The sequence below is a fragment of the Plectropomus leopardus genome, chromosome 1 (assembly GCF_026936395.1).
Source record: "Plectropomus leopardus strain MGB_pleo_1.0 chromosome 1, ASM2693639v1, whole genome shotgun sequence".
NCBI lineage: Eukaryota > Metazoa > Chordata > Actinopteri > Perciformes > Serranidae > Plectropomus > Plectropomus leopardus.
The window spans coordinates 31,185,566-31,202,984 of NC_142176.1; the positions used below are offsets into that span (position 1 = coordinate 31,185,566).

The following is a 17,419-nucleotide window of genomic DNA, read 5'->3' on the forward strand; positions in this document are numbered from 1 at the left end:
CAGCTGAGGTAGGTTTATGCATATGACGTGACAGAAGTTTGGACAAATTTCAGGTTGAATTTTTGTTACAGCCCATGTAGATATTCTGTTTGCACAGGGCAAATTTCAAAGCTTAAAGCTGAAGTAGGCAGCAGACCTCTCTAACATCACATACAACACTTACTTTGATAGAAATGTTCATACACATCAAAGAGTCTTAACCAACTTAGATCTATCCCCTGATTCTTAACAAGAGTACTAAATAAATAAAATGGACAAATGTTTGAAATTCAAATTTGTGTAAATGTATTATTGCATTGTCGCTGCATAATTTCAAAGAACAATTTGACGGTAAAAACACAAGCACTGTCCTGATCAATATTTTGTGATCACAAAAGCAAATCTTGCCCTTTCTCCCAATTCATATCAGCTGTCTCATGTCAGATATTTTTCAAAGACATAGTTGATAGTTTTGTTTCACACGAAGCCTCAGGTGTCCTATTTGAAAAACTGTTAATCAGTCATTCGCATCTTCCTGGAAGATGTGTTAGGGGTCGTCCCTTTCAATTGGTTAAAGCAGAGATGATACGTGCACAGCATCTGCATTCATTTGAAGGTTGTGCTGCATGTGTCTCAATCACGACTCACACCGCTATTAAATCTTCCAACTCTTCCAACAAGTTCTGGTAGAATAAAGTGCATGACCTCCCGTGCTTTTCTGCACATCAAACTGTTTGGCTATTCCATGCAGATTTCAAGTTTATACACTCAAATCACTCACTCAGATTATATAAGGATCAATGCACCCTGAGCCCCCTAAAATATCTCACAGCACTTTATTTTTCCTGAAGCAAAACTCCAGACGCCCTTTTCTCTGGATAATCAAAATCGTATGTTATGTCGTGCAAATGGGATTATTATGGAGACCTGTATGTTTCTGAAATCATGTACTATAAATGCCTTGAAGAGACTAGATTCCTTTTCTAACACCATATGCAACACTGGTAAATGTACCCAAATATGACCTATGGGAGCTCTTATGTCTTTGTCACCTTAGCAAAAAGAAGAATATAGATATTTTACTACATATTGGTGTAGATTTCACTAAAATGCATCATTACTCATGAAAAGATGGTAACAAGAATTTCAGTGTTGCCTAAAACATTAATTAAACATAAAAAGGGACATAATCTTTCGGTGAAACATTTGTTGTGCTGCTCATTTATATTTTGGGTGCTGCATACCATTTTTGTGCTTTGGGACTTTGTACCTCCCACACAACAGTTTTTCTTCCTAGGAGAACAGGAGATTGGCCATTATCGAAGCCTGCCGTAATGCTGCAGGATTGCAATCCGTTGCAATATTCATGCAAATTTGACAGCATTCACTCATATTTTTCTGATATGAAATAAAAACACAACTTGCATATTACACTAAATGTATGGGTGGCTGTCTTAGCTAAATTTCTTTATTGACATCACTCACTGCCAACTGTTTGCTGTGTCAGCACAAAACGACATGAATGATTTGTGTGGGTAAACAGAGGATGGTGGTAGTGGTGACGATGAAATTTTAGCCTGCTTCTTTTACAAATCTAACGAGACGAAAGTTCTGCATTTTAATCTAATTTCTGTGAAAACACACTCGACCACACTCCTACACAGAGTAGCACATTGACGGCCAACCAGGACAAGCTACCACTTCTTGCTAACCAAAACTATGTAAGGCTGTCAAAACCCACCTCTACTTTCATGACTAGACAGCGACTATGTAGGTCAACACCCTCTGACAGGCTCTATAAGCTATGGGGTGTGAAGCTGTACATTCTAGAGGAAGCTCATGCACAGAGAGACAGATACATGCACAACCTTCAACCATTAAAAGCTAAACACGGTCAGGACATGTACAGAAAGAGATCATGAGTATCTCAGCACTCTGAAGAAGCTGATTTGGCTCTACAGAAGGGGAGGCTGTAACATCATACGGCTCTCTTCATTTCACCGTACGACAGTAAGAACTAAAATTACCGCCTGGCTGTTGTATGCCTCTACACACCAGTCAAGTTACAGTTACAGTCAACATCCATGTCTGTGAGAACCTAAATGCTTCCAAAACGTCTTTAACTTGGCAGCACAGAAGATCTATTATGAGCTTTAAGGTGGACACCCAAGATGAGTGTCACCAGTTCAGTATCTAACCAAATGTGTCCCTGTCTGTTCAGGAGTTATGATGTAATGGCCAGAGAAGTGTTTTTGCAAAACATTATGATGTCACAGTGAAGCTGACCTTTGACCCATTGGATTCGTAATGTCCTTGCTTCATTATTTTGTCCTATAAGACATCCGTTTGAAATCATGTCATAATTAATGTTTGAATTCTTGAGTAATGGTCAAAAACATGTTTAGTGAGGTCACAGGAACCTTGACCTTTGACCACAAAATTAAAATGCAGTCATTCTTGAGTCCAAGTGGCAACTGGGCCAAAGTTGAAGAAATTCCCTTTAGGCTTTCTTGAACTGTCATGTTCACCAGAATGAGATTGATACAAGATCACAGTGACCTTGACCTTTGACCACCAAATTCTAATCAGTTCATTCCTGAAACCAAGTAGACGTTGCTGCCAAATCTGAAAAAAAAAATCCCCCATGTTCTTGAGATTCTACATTCATTAGAGTGTGACAGACAAGATCACAGTGACCTTGACCTTTGACCTATTATCATCAACATTTAATCAGTTCGTCATTGATTGCGAGTGGACATCTGTATGATCCGGATGTTGTGTTCACAAGAGTGGAACGGACAGATAGACAACTCAAAAACACAACTATCACCAGCCAAGAGGCATAAAAAGTGCAGATTTTGCATCCAGGAAGCTCCCAGGATAGAAACCGTGCAGAACACTACAGTTCTGCTGAGAGCTAGAGCATGATACAAATCCACTTTCAATACTGCACTATGTTGTGATTAATTCTCACAACATACGTGAACTTAAAGTTCAAGAGGATGAGAAAGCAAGATGAAATTATTTAGAGGCATGACAGGCAATAACAGACAGATTTCAGCACTTAATGTAGCCCCTATACATTGGCAGGTTCATGGATGTAAGAGGAATTATTTAGCATGGGGAACGAGCCACAATGCACTGGCCATAAGGCAGGAGTCCCTAATTACTGCCTTGTGGGGCCTTGCTTATCATCAGCAGCAATTTTTGTGTGGCAAATATTCCCACAACAGCCTTTGATGTAATTACTTTCCAAACAGCTCCCCTCTAGCCAATATCCTGTTCTAAATTCATGGCTTGGCTTGTTTGCAACGTCACTGGAACACACACGTTTTTCATTTGCTGCCCTGTAGAGAACAGAGACGCTTGCAGCTCCACTGACACCAGGAAGAGACACAAACTATATTTGCCACAACGACAGAGAGGAAACAGGTACAGACTACACAAAGCACATGAGGAAAATAGAGAGTCAACAAAAAGGTTGCGATGGCCAATTTTTACCTTAGAGAGGAAGCAATGTCAGGAAGAGTTAAGGACGTTACTCCTCTGAGATGTGGGAGCAAACTAACCAAATGCAGTGAGCTTCATTACCAAAATACAGAGCAAACTGTCGACCAAACAACAGTTAGTCTACCTGTTCTTTGTCTAAACAGTTATGAAGGAACTCTAGTTACTTTTTTTTTTGTTTTTTTATGGGAACTTGTTTTCTGTCATATGCCAAAGTATATTTTCTCATAATTTTTTAGAGCTATAGAAATCCTGTGTGTTTGCCTGTATGTGTGTAAACAAAGCAAGGGCCATAACTTTACAACACAGCACACAGTTGCACTTAAGCACGGTTTCTTCTGTTTGTGATGTGTGTAATCAACTGGGATTACGACTACAAGCATGTTCCGTCAATAAAGTATAACTTAAAAGGGAAAGCTTGTTGGTGCATTATTGGGTTCAGAAAATAAACCAAACAAATATAAACCGGTCAATAAATGAAAAATCTGGTTTTCAAAATACTTCCAAAGTAACATGAATCAGTGAATGAAACTCAAAGAAAGTGAAAGAGGCTGAATAAGATAAATGTAAACACAGAGGAGACGTTACTGCCACTGCTGCCTATCTTAGATTCAAATATATTACTGCTAATGCATTAGCAACTCAGTAAGTGTCAAATTTGAATTTAAATGTAGCCATCAACCAGTCATTACTCTCCATCCTTTTTCTTCCTGGAGTAAGTACAAAATAGTCGGGTAAATTATTGTAGTGCTTTCTTATTCTTAAACGAGGCCTTCCTGAACACTGCGGCTTCTGCTTTGTTGTCATTGATACTTTTTAAAGAAAACAGGTTAATTAGATTTTCTCTTCTCCACCACACCAAACTACCTTACTTTTACCTGTCTGAATGTGCAACCATTTTTTGGGGAGGGGGTTTAAAAGCAGAGAAATGATGACAAGTAAACAAAACTTCCAGGCTGGTGTGTCTGTCTCCAGTAACAGAAAATTAGGATGAAAAATGCTCAGTAAATTCTTTCAATCAAAAGCACATTAAATTCTGTCCTTTTCATCACTATGGCACTTGGTAGGGAGAGCTAACACTATTGAAAAACATGTCAGTGTGTTTGGGCAGTTCAGCATGCAAACTAGGGATGTCACTTTTGGTTAATTTTGCTAGCACCACAAGCCATGCTGAACGGTGCTAATCAGGGGTCGACAGATTATCGGCCTGGCCGAATATTGGGGCCAGTATTTGGAATTTTGCTGATTATCTGTATTAGTGTTTTATTTTAATGATCGCTGATAAAATTAATTAATTAAAAATGTGCAGAGAAATTGTCAGCATTTTTTCAGCCTGTGTTAACCACAGACCTTATTTCAGGCCTATAGCCAATACCCCTTTCCAAAAGTCTTCAGTTTTGAGGAAACATTTGCTAAAGGCATTTCACAAAGTTTTGTGTTGGAGTTTGTTATATTTCAAATTCTAAATATTAACAGAAAGATTTTTATTTTTATTGTAAATACATATCGGTTCCAAATATTGGTTATGAGTCTCATTAACTACTAATAATCGGTATCTGTATCAGCCCTGAAAAAAATATAGGTAGACCCCTAGTGCTAACAGAGCTTACAGTGATAACATAGTTAACACTGCTAAAGGGGGGTTATGGCTCAAAATTGAGCCACTTACTTCCCAGGACGATCTGGGAGGCGCCCATAGCTCGGTTGGTAGAGCGGGCGCCTCATGTACAAAGGCTACTCCCTCACCACAGCGGCAGCAGGTTCGATTCTGACCTCGGCCTTTTATTGCATGTCATCAACTCTCTCCCCCCTTTCATGCTGAAGCTGTCCTTTCAAATAAAGGCAAAAAGCCTAAAAACTAAAAAAAAAAACTCCTTTGTCCTTTGTGAAGTTACGTTGCCCCACCACGTTCACGTTTGCGTTTCAAGGAATTAAGTGCCTTATAAAAAGTGAAATGTGCCTTTAGAAAAAGTCTCTCTATTCATGTGCTGTTTATATCACAATAAATCGAAACCAAGTAAATCTCATTGTAATGTAGAAGAGCCTGTTTTGGGTGCCTTCATCACATTTTATGACTGTTGCAACTTTATCGGTGACCAAAATGTTCAGCCAGGACATTGACCTTGACTAAAGTGTACAATCCAATTTCACTTCCAGCTACGAAACAGAAAAAATCATCGTTTAAAACAGCCAGACATAATTTTGCCTAATAGAAAACATTATCACATTGCAGTAACCAGAGTTTGTCTTACAGGAGGCTGTCATGTCAAATGCAGTTCACAAACTAGAGGTTTTCAAATGAAAGTGACCTTTAAACTCGATATTTGTCAATGCTTTCACTGCCGCATCACCATTCTGATAATGACTTGATGAAATCTGCTTCAAAGGACACTTACATATTTAGGGTGGGGTGGAAAGGGGGAGTGCATTTCTGCTCATGTAACTTGACAAATTGTGCTTCAAGGTTTCTATTTATATCTTTCTCATCTCACAGGGAGGGTAGAATCTTCCCAATTCCCTTGCCGTTTGCCAGAGGCTTAGTGTGACATATTGCTAATCTGGTTATTATGCAATTTATCAGCCGTCTCTCTTTTACAGCCGTGCATGGATATTATGCAGGTTTCTTATGAGCCTAACTGCAATAACACTGCAAGGCGCTAATGAGCAGCCGCTACTACTGTGGTAATACATCTCAAGTCACTTCGGGGTATTCTTGTTGCAACAACTTGTTAGTCTAAGTCACTCCATTAAACTAACCAAATTATTTTTTTGCTAATGATATAGAGAGCCTCTCAGGCTGGAACCAATGGATTGTGACCAAAACAAGAGGGGGAAAAGTCATCAGAGTCCACTGTGTGACAGCAAATACTTCAGGAAAGAGAAGTTACTGCAGCCCAAAAGTCTCACGGAACTGGTTCGCTGAATTGATGCAAGGGATCAGGCGTCGCAGTGAGGATTCATTATTGCCGGCGGCATCTCTCAGCATTTGAGGTATGGCCGCAGCCACGAGAGGAAGCTGTTTTTGCAATGTGAGCACGGCTTGATATGGATGACAGATTGCGAGTGGCCTGAAGCAAACATTGTCGTGGTCATCCTTTTCAGCAAGTGGCTGTGTTTTTGCGCCATCAGCTAATTAAGGGTGGCCTGTCATTAAAGACGCGTAAATCAGACCTTAATGTGACTCGAGAGTCGTGGTTGAGACACTGGGCGGGAAGAATGTGGTCCTCTGATTTAATGGGCCCTGAGCTGAAGGGGATATAAGTCTTGATAATGATGGCCAAGTACAGTGTATTGATCACCGCTCCCTCTGGTGTATATGTGGGTTAAAGCAGCCAGGACGGAAATTGAACTGGGATTTCTCAGCTGTGTAGAGCAAGCTTACACAGAGGTGAGGTGGTCAAAATAACTTGACTAATGTGTTTGTATAAGACCACTGTGGTTCACTTTGTCATTTCTACAAGATGCCCACTCATTTGTCCATCTGGCCAAAACTGTAACAAAAAAGTCAATTCTGGTGGGCTTTGGGTAATAGATTGCTCCTGTTACATAAAAGTGCTTTTCTTTCCAGGGGAGGAAAAACTAACTTTGGCTCACTTGCAGGAGACAACTGTCCTGGAAACATGAGCACACAAAGGACTGCGTTCTTTGTAAGTAGGTCTATAATTTGTAACTCTTTAATTGTCAAAAGGATAAACATTCACACACCAGTGGATGCCAAGAACTGAATTAATGGTAAACTCTTCAATGTGCAGTCCAACTCCGTTCTACACACAATTCCCTGCCCTGTCACCACTCTTTCATGAGAGTGCTAAATGCTGGCAGAGGCTGCACTGGGAAATTAGACAGTTAGAGACAGTTAGAACTTCCTCTAATTACAAGACAACAGCAGCAAAACTTTGACAGTTAGTGGTTTGGCATTTTGCATTCCCATCATTATTTTAATGAAACATTAAATATTTATCATATACGAGCCGGGGGTGGTGGGGGGGATCATTTTGCCCAGTGTCATTAAGATTTTGGTTAATTATCATGGCCCATTGGGTCCCGCACCTCCTGCAATGTGCTACTGCCCTCCGTCCATTATCCGCTGTGTAATTATCAACAAACCCTGTCTCGACACCATCACAGCACTTGCTCTTGGAAACATGTTCGTAATCACCTCAAGATGTTGATTTGGCAAATGCTGCTCATGGAGAGCTCCTGTTAGTTCTCCTGCTGTTAGTTTGCCTGGTATTGAAATCAAAAGGCGTTTATGGAGGCACTGCGGAGCGCTCTCAACAATTAGGCCTACCTGTTGCCACAGCTCCCAAAATAGTGTTTTCAAAACTGCTTTCCTACAGCATTTTCACAAAGCACTTCAACTTAAATGTAGAGATCATTTCCTCTCTTGATGTAATGATTGCAACTAAGTGTCTATTACGTATCTTATCAAAATATATATTTCTACCATCCATCACACTGCATGATTCTTACATTATGAGAAGTTGCTTTTAGTTGTAAATATGCACAATGTTATAGCAGCAGAAAATCACCCAGAACAGTCACATAAAGAGCTGATGAAGAGAGCTTACCAGACAAGACGGGAGCAAGCCTTGGGCAGGACTTATGTCGAATGGATCCCCCTTTCAAATGTGTCCTTTCCTGGGTACAATAGCACAAAATAATAGAAAGTCCCTTTGAGAAAAATAGTTTTAAGCACTCTGGCCACCATAAATAAAACATCTAACATTGAAAGATTAAAGAGAAAAGATCTAACACTTCAATTAATTAAAATGAGAGGTAGGCCAATTGATTGTGTATGTGCAATTTCAAACAACTGTTTGTTTTTATTTTTATTTAATATGTCCACTTAATGTAAGTTTTTTGTTGTTTGCTTGTTTTTTCTCCTAGAAAGTTTTGAAATTTCAGTTTTTCACTGCACAACTCCAGGTAAAATGTTTTTATTTCTCACAAGAGTTTTTACCAGTGATGGTAAATTCAAAGTACATTACATTCCTACATTCAAAGTGCATGTCGCAAGTGCATTTAGGTCATGCCAACCACCTTTTTTTAGTTAAATGGCAAATAACCTGGGTGTAAAGTAAGGCGCAAGGGACAAAGGGGATGTATTAAGCCTTGTAGCCAGAGGCTCGTAATACAGAGCCAATGTGAGCTACACAATCATGTCATGACTGAAGTACGTCTTCTGCTGTGATATGAAACGGTGATAGTGTTAGAAACTAGGACATACATAAATATGGGACAGCAAAAAGACAAATTCATTGGTGCAAACTGTAAACAACAGCCTAATATTACAGCAGGGTAAGATGTAGAAACACCCAAAATTGTTTCCAAAACTTAATAGTAGGCCAAGATTTTTGGGGGGGTTTTTTTGGGGTTTTTTTTGCTAGAGTCAGATGATAAAGACGCTACTCTTAATATTTCACATAAAAACCAAAAGTAATGCCAGACTGTTTCTGCCATCAAAGTAGTAGTAGAGTGGAAAAGTAGTTAATGACTGAGGGGGTCCTATCTGAGCAAAATGTTACATTTATAATAACGGGTGTGCTGATTACTTTTCTAATAAAAACCAATCATCTTTGTGTTTATTTCGAGTTCTCATCACACAGGTGTCTGCTGAATCAGAATATAAAATCAGCCACACTGTCAGATGTCACTGCGGGGATAAAATAAACTTTGCACAATTTAAAAAACAGCTAAAACCATCATCATGTTTCTAGCAGAGTAAACGATCTCTCCATTTATTAGAATATCTGTTTTAAAACCAGAGAGGAAATAGAAAGGACAGAGCAATACAATGATTGAACTAATCCAATAAAAATCATGTAAACACTTTTTACCTGTCATTCCTGTTACTCCGGACTTTTGTCCATGTCACACTTTTTTTTTTCCAATGATGTGATTGGTCAGACGTCAGGGTTTGACAGTTTTTGATGTGATATGAAGTGAACCTGCTGCTGAGTATTTCAGCTGTTTAGCATAAGTTACCACAGTGATTAATGCTGGTGCTGTATGGAAGTGTGCTCCCCCACCAAATAGTGTTCCCTCCTGATAATACGTTGTGCCCCCTCGAAAGTTAGGTTTGGGAAGGGCACAGGTGCTTAGGGACAGGTGATTTAAAAGCACCTTGTTTTCCTTATTAAAACAATTTCGTTGTTGTTGTTTTTTCTTTTTTTAATAAAATAAAAAAAAGAAAATGATTAGTCCACATGCTCAGGAGGTGCAGAGCAAGGATCAGTTTTGTAGCTCCTATGGTTTACCACTGCTTGGAAGCAAGGATCAAAGTTGTAATGTAAATATGACAGTTTAAATCATATAAAATAAAGAAAACAAAAGAAAAAAACACGTAAGGTTGATATTTCGTAAAAAAGAGGGGGTAAATTGTTGAGTAATTATTAAGAATAGGAGAAAATATATTTAAAATAGCTACAAATAAATAAATAAAATATATAGATTGAAGATAGAAATGATTTCAAATAAAATTATACAAGTGCTATCATAGTTGGAACATACTATAACACACATGGATTTGTAATAAAACCATAAAGTGATAAGTCTTACAAGTATCAAATCATAAACAATCGGCTTTGGGTCATGTTCAGATGGGGGTTAGACACATATCGACGGGGAAGCAGTCTTCTACACAACACCAGTAAAAAGCGAACCAGCTTCGAAATAGTACCGAAAACTCATAGTTAACCCTGAAGTTACCTCGCTAACCCTGAATCCGGCTTCGTAGTACAGGCCTCAGGTGAGCCTGCACCTGGCGCACTGCTGTTAATATGGCACATTAGAGAAAGGAGCGACTTCTGCAGTAAAAGCAGCGCTGTCGCTGCAGAAAATTTCGTGGGACGTTCATTCAGACAAACTAAAAACTGTTGTTAAAAAGTTAACAGAACTAAACCTCTGAAACAATCAATTAAGTCATGCTGCAGGAGTCAGGCCATTGTAGTTTTACTCACCAGTGTCCAGAATATTCTATCCCGGAAGTGAAAAGGAGATGTTGTTCCTCTTGAGATAAACAGCTTCAGTAACTTGTTTTCTCACCCTTAGAGCAAACAAGAAGGAGCGACGATGACATTGGCTCATACTGTCATTAGCCATCCGCTAAATTTAACTAGCTAGCTTGGAAGTGCATGTCATGTCTGGTAGCTCGTGTTAGCTACATTGTTTGCACGCACTAACTTGCGCATGTTTAGCGGTGGCCGCTACACCGGGTGACACTTAACTTTACAAACTAATCATCACTGCAAAGCCCAGTAAAACGGTTCACTTAACTGAATGCTAACTGTGCAAAACTTGCAAATTAGCCAGGAAGTTTACGTTTCCTGGGATGTGCGCCGCTGCGCTGCATAGTTCAATTAAAGGTCAAAGGAAATTTGACACCGCCCACTGATGGTAACCTCATCCTCTGATTGGCCACAAGAAACATCACTTAAAGTAGTGGGTGAATGCATGAATTTAATCTCTGTGCAAAATAATGTTTTCTTCTGAGAGGGCTTGTAAACACAGAAGGAGACTGACAGTTACACAAACTAAGATTTGTGACTTACAATATCAGTGTGTTCTTTTGTGCAGACATGCAAGCATATTTATCTCCATCTACCATGTTATGTTATGTTATGTTATGTTATGTTATGTTATGTTATGTTATGTTATGTTATGTTATGTTATGTTATGTTATGCTATATACTTGAGATATGGCCTTCAAAAGTGTGTATTTCAATATAAAATGTACCAGGTTTACTCACTTTATAAAAATGCATTCAAATTTTGTGAATATTTGCATGCTGTTTACTGCCCTGGAATCCAGAATCCATACTCTTTTACATATCCAAAATGACTGTACACAAAAAACAAAGCCAGGCACTTTTAGAAATTGGTGTCCCAGTGAAAACAGCCCACTCTGGGTCCTAAAATTGTAAAATATCTGAAGTACAATCATGGCATGTTCAAGGACCCCCGCACAGCTCTGCGCCCCCAGAATCAGTTTGGCAAAGCAAAGCATCTTGTGTTGTACTTGTGAAATTTTCCCACCTCATTTATGAAAACAAAAGCAGAAGAGGCAGGTTTGGGTGAATATAAAAAGGTAAATCACTTCAACATGATATGAGAGGAGTCCACCTGAACAGCCCACTCTTGTATTCACAATTCCATTGAACGCAGCGTTTGTCACAAATATATGGAACACAAACATCACAGACTGATGTACTTGTGTTAAAGGATAGAAGTTTATTTTTAAAGTCAGAAGCCTCATTTTTAAAAAAAAAAAAAAAAAAAAAGACCTCATCCTTGCATTCAGCTGCAAGTGCAACATTTCTGTCGAAGTTGAAATAAATCATCAAATTATTTGGCCCGATCTGTTAAAATTAAGATTCATGAACACATTTCTGCATCACAGAGCTAGAGGCTGTCATATGGCTGAGAAAGCTTTCTCTCAGGCCCCCAGTGTGTCCAGTGATTACAAACAGTAGGAAGAAGGATCGAACACAGCATTGCTCTCCTTTGCCTCATGTGTCTCCTCCTGCTGAGATGCAAATGTGTGTGTGAGTGCTGAGTCTTCACACTAACATGTTGCCTGTCATGTGCATTAACTACCAAGCACTAATTACTTGTTTTGTTCACAAGTCCCTGCGTAGCTTCTCATTTCCTGTGACTCCAGACAGTGGATCAGGCCCAATCACATGTGAGCAATCCTTCCTTCTCTTTTCAGAATTCCACAGTCAGATAGAGAGAAGCTGCGGGTCACATGACCTGCCCTAATCACAAATGGCCTATCTGGCCATCTATCAGTGGTGTGCTGCAGTTAGCTTGTGGAAGCAATACATCAGCTGTGTGGGCAACAGATCATATTTCCTGCTTATGTTATTAAAGTATTCAGCATCACGTATGTTCTATTGAAAATGATGATAATGAAATGGGATTTTCAGTTGAATGAATGCGCTGACTGCCATACCAGATCTAACACAGTAAACACACATGTCACTTAGGAGTAAATAGCTTGCTTTTAATGACTGGAGGACAAACCACAAACAACATTACCACAGTTTGGCTGACTACATGATCTATAACTTCACTATGATAACCGTGAATGCAAACAAAAAGCTTGTGGCATTATATTCCTTAAAATAGTTCTGAGGTTTTATTCAGGCTTAATGTGGGCACCATTAAAGTAAAAGTCTCTGGCTATTGAATGTGCTGCAGTGGCTCAGGGGAAAATTATGCATGCATTGAATGTGACATAAGAGCCATTCGGTTTGTATTCTCTTTGTTCATTTCCACTGTATACTGTCCACAGTCTGTCTGCCTTGCTCCCTGCCTCCGTGGACTGCTTACTCAGAAGGAGAGCGGGCAGCAGCTCTGGAGATGTGCCCTCAAATGGTGGCTATGGTGGCTTGAATTTTGCCAGCCCAAACCCCTCAACTCATGGCGGATCGTGGCCAGCGGCAGCAAAGAGTCTAACCTCTGTAAGGGCAGCAACAGAAAGTTTGCTGATTCAGCAACGCTGCTGGATTCGGGTTGCTGTGGCCACTGACTGGGGGTCCCTCTCTGGAGCTGCTGCCCCCTCTCCTCCCAGGTAGTCAGTAGCGGTAGCGAGTAAAGCAGAGGACAAGTGAATGAAGGTGAATCAAGGCTCTAGCTAGCATTAACTGCATAAATGCAAACTTGAAGCCCAGGCTGTGAGCCTTTAGCCACGTTTAGCAAAAAGCTTGACTATTATCAGCATTTTTCTCTTCATCTCTGTTTATTTAATTTGTTGCCAGACTCTCTTTTAGGCTCTCTTTGTGATGAGAAGGTTTACTTTTTTTGGGTTGCTTTGTGGTGTAGGCAGCTGTTGCTGTAATGGCAACTTCCTCTGCAGGACTCTCAGCCACTAAATCGGGCTTTAACCGTAAATAATGTAAAATAAAGTTCTGCTCTGTGGCTTGGCTCCAAATCGAAACAGATCTTCTTCCTCTTTTGTGGCTTTTTGGCAGGTTATCCACTACTCTGGCACATTACTGCCTCTCAGGTTTAAGACTGAATTGCACCTATAAAAGAAAAGTCAGTTTATACGTCAGTTTATACTGACTGGGCAGATCATAATACAGTGACACCTGGGGGTGGCCAATCAGATCTCAGGAGTGGCCCCTGACATCTCAGGCCGCTCCCTACATGCCCCTGACTTGCAGTGTTGGTGTGCTGCATTTTAAACTGCTTGATATCAATGGAAAATAGTTTTCTGGAAGGTGCACAGAGACATAAATCTAGCTTTTCTTTTTAAAATGTATCATCAGTGACCCAAAACTCATCACTCCTCCCAGTTGCTCCTCCCAGTTTCTCTTTTTTGTAGTAGATTTATTGCAATAGCAGCAGGTCAGTATTTAAAGACATGTAAAGGGGGTTCATGAGGAGTTTCACCAGTCCCCACAGAGATGGACTAGACTAATTTCATCACCAAACACAGCTGTCAACATCCAATAAAAAGTAGGGGAAAGAGATACAGTCCACAATATAAAACTTAAATGACTTCACTTTTATTTTTCTCTAGCTATTCATAGAGAAGGGGGTCATGGAGATGAATGCCAATGAACAGCTGTGTTTATTCATTATTCTTATCCACAGTGATAATCCAAAGTTTTTCTGATATGGATCGCTGAGAGCAGAGACACACCACAGGAAAGCATGGATAATTTGGCACAAATAGCAAGTAGCCCCAACACCCCCACCCCTAACCCAACCCCAACACAGGGCCTAATCTTTTATTGAACAACCTGAATAACACAAATGAGTTCATGCATCTTTATTTGTAACATTCAAAGGGACCAATCATTATCTTTTAATTACTAGTACCCAGTACTGGGGCCCATTAAAGCAAAGTAATTAATCTAACACTTTGGCAAGGGAGGGGATCTGTTGTACAAACAGCAAGTTCATTGAAACTGGTTTTGAGCTTTAATATTTACACATGAAGAGACACTGAATAGCAAGTTAATGGTGCAAGCAAGGACTGAAGTGAGGCGGTACAAAGAACTGAAAGTGCCCATGACATATGCACCACACAATAGTTTATCAGATACTATTTATTTTATGACATATCCTTTTATTTTCTGGCCCTGTTGCTCGGAAAAACACCCCCGGCATAATAGCTAAAGATAAAACGGCAAAATAAATCAATAAACAAAGTGCAAATACATTATGATCATACAAAATGTCTTGTGTACTACACCTTTGTCTGCATACAACATAAATGCTATTTATATCCCTTTGTTAACATATTAGTGTGTGCAACAGCTATGTTGATGATTGATTAACATGTCAAATTAAATCACCGTCAAAGTAACATTAGCGGTGATGATATTCCAAACAGTCCAATCACAGCCTTTAATTGAGTGAACACACTCAGCTCTCAAGGACAACAGGAGAGTCTTGACGACCACAAATGCCAGATTTCACTGTCTGTAACCAACACTGCCATCTTTGAAGTGGTTTATTAAAAAAATACAGTTCAATCATTTAGCTTTACTTATACAGAAATGTCACCCAACATTGCAACAGAGCTGTTAAACATCTTTTAGCTTGTTGCTCTGATTGTACAACCTGCAAATTCAGCTCAGTCCCCAGAGGAAAATGTTGGCATTTGTTTGTTTCATATGTGTCATTTCAACGTTCCTAAAGTCACGTACCTCTGATTACGTGCATATGTGCTGACTTTGTCCTCTGGAGCAGAAGGGCATGGTACAAGCACGACATGCAAGATGACTGCCAAGTTGCAGACTACAGACAAGTGTTTAAGACCAAAGCCGCCATTCCAGCAGCAATTGCACCACCAAGAGTGGGTAATTTTAGCAAGATATTGATGGTATTTCCAGCTTGATTGTGCCACAAAAAGCATAGTTTTTTTTTAGCAAGACACTGGCAGCATTTCCAGCTACAATTGTGTGTGTTTTGTTGTTTTTTTTTTTTGGAGTGGGGGTACATTTCCACACAGAAACACTTCCAGTGGCAATTGTGCCACCAAAAGCATTTTTATTTTTTTTACTGAGACATCAGCAACATTTTCAGCCATTATCATGTATTTTAAGCCAAGATCCTTTCCTAACCATGATCAATACATTTGTTGCATTAAGATAACCAAGCATTAATCACAATGTTGTTGAAACGTATAGCTTCAACATTTAATATTTTAAATAATATAGTTTCAACGTATCTGCTAACATATGAATTCTGCATATCTGTGGTTTGCAGAAACATATAATTCTTACATTTATTCTAACAATCAGGGTGTCAAATTAAATCCTCATCAACCCCTTTTTAGCTAAGTTGCTAATTAACCTACTGCTGCATCATCTGCACCAAAAGGCAGACAGACAGGTCAGACATATGACAAGCAAAGCACCCAGATATTCTTAAACTGCTGGAGACCATCAAAACAAAGCTCAAAGTTAATATTAGATGGCCATGAAGTGAGTCCGATTTAATTACAATTTTGCTGTCTGCTAACATGTTGGCCATGACAAGATTACAGGGTGATAATATATGTAGAAGTAGCATTATGCTTACAGCTCAGCATATTGGGGAATTGTTGGTCCAAGTAGAAATATTAAAAAAAAAACAAAACAAGCCAACAATATCATATTGCTGCTGCAGGATCCATTCCCCATATTGGAAGTGGATATTGCAGTATCGATTTGCCATTTTGATATTGCACATCCATTTTCTATATCAGTAATGGTCATCTCAGTATCTATTTCACACAAAGATATGTTTTTTATGACAATCTTGTGATAATACATAGTCATATGGGGCATAGTGTAAAACACTGTGTCACAGAACAGTGACCGCCAATCATGACACACTGTTGGTTCTCAATTTGTTGATATGCGTTCAATATGCAATTTAAATAAATAATAATAAGTATTGGTTTTACCATTATTGTTATTGTTCTATTACCTCATCTATCTCACTACAATACTAAAAAACTGGGGAACTGAGATTGTTGTTCTAAATTATATTATATTCCTTAAATATTCCTAACTATATGAGAACAAATCGGACGACGAGCGCAACTAATTACGCTGTTTTGCAAACTTTTTAGTTCTGCCTCAGGATAGAGAGACCGTCACCACCACTGGAAGAAAACAACAATGTGTGGCTCTAGAGGAAAATGGTTTGGAGATTTGACAGCCCTGTGGTAATTTGTCAGGGTCGTTCTCCATGAGCGTCTCTACATCGTCCCCGCACTTCATACAGGAAATGATTCATCTGCATCCAGGAGAAAAGCTGAGCGCCATTTCTAAATTACCTATGAGTTATCTCCTCAATAACTTCTAATCAGACAGCTGCCGTTTCCTCCACTGTAAACAAAAGTAATTACAGTAGATGTGATGGATGGAAAGAATAAGACAGCTTCTGCATGCTCAGGACCAGTCTGGGACTCTGTAGAGCAGAACACTTTAATTAGGGACGGCCTAGCCCAGCACAACTGAATGAGTCTGACAAAGCACACATTTCAGTTGCTAAAATAAGCCTCTGCCTATGCAGTGTCTTTTGTTTCCCTAAGTTTGGGCCAGTGATTTACCTCAACGCCTCTGAGGAAGTTGTTTTGAAAAGGGAATAGAATCTAGCATGATATCACTTCATCCTGATTAAAGGTAATGAGATTTTAAATACAATTTAGAAGAAAAATCAAATATGCAGCCACAGAGTCAAATAAAAGCGTCAGTTTTCATTGGCCAAACAGGAGTATCATTACTTATTTGCTCTTCAGTGCACTTGGTGATTGATCATTGTTTATGAAATATTAAAACTCAGTGCAGATACAGTGCAGTCGGGAGACAAATAAAATCCAGATCCTGTGGTTAATCAGTATTCCATATATGGACACGCAGGAGGAAAAAGTCTGCTGTAAGTGCATTTACTATAGAGCATTGATCAAGATTTAGCAGGGAAA

At 39.3% G+C, this 17,419-nt stretch overlaps 1 long non-coding RNA gene across 2 annotated transcripts in view; it reads right to left on the reverse strand.

Moving 5' to 3' along the window:
* The window catches only part of LOC148190443 (uncharacterized), a 98,782-nt gene extending 87,969 nt beyond the window's left edge, over positions 1 to 10,813 (reverse strand). For both annotated transcript variants that reach the window (XR_015776958.1, XR_015776959.1), the window contains exons 1-2: positions 10,449 to 10,813; positions 8,058 to 8,127 (exon numbers count right to left, since the gene is read on the reverse strand). This is a non-coding gene — a long non-coding RNA (uncharacterized LOC148190443). The remainder of the gene's footprint in view (positions 1 to 8,057; positions 8,128 to 10,448) is intronic.
* Positions 10,814 to 17,419: the final 6,606 nt, after the last annotated feature.